Raw genomic sequence first — 6,000 nt, 5'->3', positions numbered from 1 at the left:
CAGTGAGAGAGAGAGAGAAAGGTCTTCCTTTTTCCATTGGTTCACCCCCAAATGGCTGCCACAGCCAGCGCGCTGTGCTGATCCAAAACAGGAGCCCGATACCTCCTCCTGGTTTCCCTTGTGGGTGCAGGGCCCAAGCACTTGGGCTATCCTCCACTACAAACCTGGGCCACAGCATAGAGCTGGACTGGAAGAGGAGCAACCAGGACAGAACCTACACTCCAACAGGAACTAGGTCCCGGGGTGCCAATGCCTCAGGTGGAGGATTAGCCTAGTGAAACGTGGTGTCAGCCAATCATGACTATCTTTTTGGATTTCTGTGTGTAGCATCTTTTGTGAGTGCTGACAAATTCTTTCAATTTCTCATTGTTATGGAAGGTCTCTGTTTAACCTACATTCATAAATGAGAGCTTTGTAGGATACAGTATTCTGGGATGATAATTTCTTTCTCTTAAGACTTCGACTGTATTTTGAACAGCCCTTGTCTCAAATGTTGAATAGTTTATTTTGTCTTTCATACAATTTTTGAACTCCTTACTTAACACAGAGCTAATCATATGTATATAAATTTAATTGAAAATAGATTTTATTAAAAACATAATAGGAATAGGGGAGGGAGGAAGAAGAGGAGTGGGAGAGAGAGTTGGAGGGCAGTAAAGTGGGAAGAATCACCATGTTTCTGAAGTTGTAATTATGAAATGTATGAAGCTTGTTTTCCTTAAATAAAAGGTTTCTGGAGAGGGGAGGAGATGACTTGGACTATATTTTGCCATTTTCTCCTACCCTTTGAGTTTCTGACAAGAATTCACATGTGATTCTTATTGTAGATCCTCTAAAAATAATCTGGCATTTCTCTCATGCACATTTGAGTATTTTCTTTACGTTTTATTGTTGAAAGTTTAACTACATCATGTTGTGGTAAAGAATTTTTCTGTTCATGTCTGTTACTTCTATTTGCTTCCTTTCCCTGAATGTCTCTTTCTTTCTCCCAACTGGGTAAGTTTTCTGTGATTATTTCACTAAATAGCCCTTCTCATCCATTCATTCTTTCCACATCTTCAGGAATTATTAAGACGTGTATGTTGGGTTATTTGATAGTATCTCATAAATCTGCAACACTGATTTTAGTTTTTCTGATTTATTCTGTTTTTTGGTCTGACTGTAAAATTTCCAGAGATTTGTTTTCTAACTCAAATATTCATTCTTCCACCTCACCAATTCAGTTGTTAAGTCTTTCCACCACATTTTTATTTGACCTAATGAATTCTTTATTTCTAATTGTTCATTTTGATTTCTCTTTAAAAATCTGAATTTCATAATAAATGCATAAATTTCATTCATATTATGATTAAATTTCTTTAAATCATCATTTTAACTGATTACTTCTGAGTAACTCCATGATTAATCTTTTGAATTCCATTTTCAGCACTCATGAATCTCTTCATCTTCACATTCTAGTATTGAAGTGTTGTTGTGTTCCTGTGGGGGCATCATGTTGTCTTCCTTATTCTTGTTTCTTGAATTTCTGCATTTATTTTTAGGCATTTTTGGAGATACTTGTATTCTTTCCCCCCTGATTATTTTTATCTTTGGATTATGCCTCTGTGCTTAGTGGAGTGTCTGCTCTTTCAGTGAATATCCAGAGACTTGTGCTGGCTGTGTCTAGGAGCTCTGTTCAGTGCTCCAGGGTTAGGAGAATATCATGGGTGACACCCAAGTTGAGTGTGGTAGATCTTTATTTTAACAGAGAAGAGGGTTTAAACAGCTGTGTTAGTATAATTTCCTCTTAACCTCCTTTATTCTAAGGTGATCAATGCCTGGGTGCTAACCCTATTGGGTATAATATTCGTCTGTGCTGCCACAAGAACCACATAAAGGATCCATGCAATCATCAGTGTGAGTATGAATCCCACCATAATGATGCACCCCAGGCAGTCAGGGAGCCCTTATTATGGGGAGCCACCCACAGTGACTTCCTAGAGACCCAGGGGCACCTATGACCTGCTGTGCAACCATAGTGTATCCACAGTCCCAACATGCAAGGCTCCTACAATCATGGGGTGCCAAGGATCCACTCTACCCTGCCACTCCATCCCATACACAGAGAGGCAGACACTCTCAGATCCAGCTGCCTATGCGTGATCATCCTAGGCAGGTGAGCCCAAGTGTTTGTAATATGTTGGGAGCCTGGGGCACCTCACAGTCCTACATGGGTTCTCAGCCCCCTGTCAATCCTCCCAGCCAGACTCAGGCATCTCCTTGCAGTTGGTTGCTGGGCTTGTGGACACAAGTTGGTGCAGCTGTTTGTGTGTCTAAAATTGTGCCCTCGCTCTCTCAGATAATTGCAGGACATCATTGGGAAGCTAGAGAAAGACAAATGAGCCTCTATTGTTCCTCTAGTTTGGCAGATATCCTGTCCCTCATAGGGATCTATGGGCCAGACCTATGCTAGGCTCTCCCTGCAGCTATATCACCCGTTGTTCCAATCTCACCTGACTATCCAAAATTGGCACTTAGAATCTTGTCTGTCGGGTCCTGTGTTGTTCCTATACTCATTCTGTGCATCCATACAATCTGTAGAGCATAGCATCCCTCTTCCTTCTGTGGAATTTCCAATGTAGTTTTTTTCCCTAACTCTTGCCTGAGATTGCACCTTCCAGAATATTTCATTTTCAAGTGAAATAAATAAGTCTGTTATGTACTGAGTGAATGCAGTGTATTTCATTTCTTTAGCTATGATTCTTTTATTTTTATTTTTATTTTTTAGACAGGCAGAGTTAGACTGAGAGAGAGAGACAGAGAGAAAGGTTTTCCTTTTTCCATTGGTTCACCCAACAAGTGGCCACTATGGCTGGCGCGATGTGCTGATCTGAAGCCAGGAGCCAGGTGCTTCTTCCTGGTCTCCCATGTGGGTGCAGGGCCCAAGCACTTGGGCCATCCTCCACTGTACTCCCGGGCCACAGCAGAGAGCTGTACTGGAAGAGGAGCAACTGGGATAGAACTGGCACTCTAACCAGGACTAGGTCCCGGGGTGCTGGCACCACAGGTGGAGGATTAGCCTAGTGAGCTAAACAGTGCCTCCCTATTCCTCTCATTCTTAATACTCTGTATACTTTCTGTCTCTATAAATTTAACTATGTAAGTGCCTAATGTAAAATAAAATGCACATTTATCTTCAGTGACTGGCTTTTTTCAGTTAGCATAATGTCCCTAAGGTTCATCCTTGTAGCATTTGTTAGAATTTGTTCCCTTAGCAAGGCTACACAATCTTCCATTTGTATGCATTTTGATATTTGCATATCCATTAATCCATGAACAGATTCTCAATGTTTTGCATTTGTGTATAATACTAGTGTGAGACCCTATACTCTGTTCATCTGGTCTTTCCCCGTAGTGTAGTTGCTAGATGCTTTAATGTTTTGGTGGAATTCTCACAGTGTACTCCATAGCAGCAGTAGTATTGTCCCCGACCTTTACTGGCACCTAAGTTTCTGATTTCTCCACATCTTTGCTAATTCAGTCTTATTCCTAGTATTTCTCCAACTTTTCCTCCCCTGGTTTTGTTTGGTTTGGATGGTTATATTTGTTTCTTTCATCATATTTGGGGTGATTTCAACATTATTTCTGTCAATACAATTCTCACTCATTATGCATGCTTTTATTCCATTGAGTTTCTTGTGGTAGACTGCTATCTGAAAATGTAACATGGACAATTTTAGAAATGATTCATAAGTTTTAGACTATATGCTCTTCTGAATAGTGTGGTGCTATCTTGTTATGACTGCATCCACCTGGGAAATGAATCATCTGTTTGTCAAACAATTGTATTTATGCTGTAGATTCTCCCCAGCCATTAGCCTCTGAGGGGCCATCTCAATGATCAGATCCAGTGTTGTGTTATTAATGTTTGTGTTGAAGTCATCCTTCTTTTCCTTACAATGGCCCTAAAGACAAGAGTATTGGTGCTGGCAATTTTGATATGGCAATTAAAACTCATAAAATACCTCCTTTAAATGAAAGGGAAAGTTACTGACAGTTAAAAAAAACAAAGAAAATTTATATGTTGAGATCTACAGTTTAAGATATCTGTGAAATTATGAAGAAGAAACAATAAATTTGTTCCTGCTGTTTTGGATGTTGCTTTGTGGGCATTTTTTATGTATGTACTCTGGCATATTGCCATGGAGTATAACAGATTGACTGCAAGTAAGAAACTACTTATGGGAAACACAAGTGTTGATTCAACATTTAAAATAATGCAGTTTTTAAAATGAAACCAAAAATAAGGATGTGCAAATTGGCAGGAAAATTAAACAAAATTTCCCAATAATCTAAACTATTGAAAGTGAAACATCACAGCCTTTAAAACCATGGGAAGTCATTAAAAGAATCAGAAGTTTAAGATTTCCTATAATCACTTTGTCTTGTAATAAAGAAAGCACTGGACCTGTGTCCTTTTTTTGTCTGATAAGTGCTTTTTCTAATTATAAAGATGTCAATAAATGTAGTTATTCTTATCATTTAAAAGTCAAGAGTACACTATAGAGAGAGTTCATTTGGCTTTAAAGTTTTAAAGAGGGTGTGTGTGTGTGTGTGTGTGTGTATGTATGTAATATGTGTCTGTCTGTCTATAATGATCTGATCCCAGAAGGATAGAATCAATCAAAAGCTTTTTCTTGGGCTTAATCTCTAGTTGCTTGCCTGGCAAAATTCCAGACAGAGGAGATTTTCTTTCATACATGTTAAGTGAAAACCATCAAATGTCTATCTATCCTATCACTACCCATTTTGGAGAATGGGCTTAGCAGACTGGTACAAAGTCATACCACATAAAGAGATGTATTACTCAAAACTACTACTAATCACCAGAAACTTTTCATCACATTCAGCTATTTAACATGTTAAAATGGTGCATAGAACATATTAAGACAAAGAGCTTGCTAGAAGAAATTTAGTGAGTAATTGTAAAGCATTCTCCAAGTAAATGATGTATTTTTGTGATTTATTAAATAGACAAATATTTTCTTAGGTTATTGGAAAAGAGGCTATGTTCCTCTTGTTTGAAAGGTACTCATTAGCAACATTAGCTATACCCACTGATTATTCCAGTGATGTAGATATACTACATGTGATTGCAGTGAAATTAAATCAGAATATCCAGAAGAACCTTTTTTTAATGTCCAACTGGCTATGTCTCTGGGACTATGGTATAACTGGATGTTTTGTAACCCATAGAGTTTGAAGTCATTTGCCCTGGTAGCAATAGGAAAGTAACACATGGCTGCAAGGGGATCTCTTATGCTCACCTAATCCCAGCATTCCATCCTTAGCATCATCTTGTAAACTGGGTTCTGGGAATAATATCTTGTAGATGATTTCCTATGCAGTTGGTTAACAATTTTAAAACATTTGTAGAGTGAATTTATGTAAAAGAACAACTAAATTAGAAAACAATGTGTTTAAGTATGTTTTTATCCATTCAACATGGGTAAACCAAATTACAATTGTCCACCAAGAGTCAGTTACCTTTTTCTTAATTTTAATGTGAAACTGTGCTTCCCAACCTCTCCTAAATATAAAACTTGGAGGTATCTATATAATTTTGTAGTATTAAAATGTTACTATACATAATATTGCTGAATATAAAAGGGCTATCTGAACTGATTTGGAAATATTTTTTTCATACAGATATCTGTATGGATAACAGACATTTTAATAGAGTTTGACAAGTGCTTTTTAATTCAGTGTTTGAAAATATGGACAAACGTTAACCATAAGAGTAGTAGCACAATAAAAATTTCACATAAGAAAATGAAACTTGTTATGGTAATAACAAGAAATAAAATGAAATCCTAAACTGAATGCCTTGAATGTACAGTTACATGTATTTGGGAATTGTGACAGATAAACTACAATAGATCCTATAGTAGAGGCATTTCCAAGGATTAGAAACAGAGAGACTCTTTCTGGGACTTATGTATTGCTGAAGGAGAAAGTGCC

This window comes from Lepus europaeus, chromosome 7, assembly GCF_033115175.1.
Source record: "Lepus europaeus isolate LE1 chromosome 7, mLepTim1.pri, whole genome shotgun sequence".
NCBI classification, from domain to species: Eukaryota; Metazoa; Chordata; class Mammalia; order Lagomorpha; family Leporidae; genus Lepus; species Lepus europaeus.
This window is presented reverse-complemented; position numbering follows the sequence as displayed.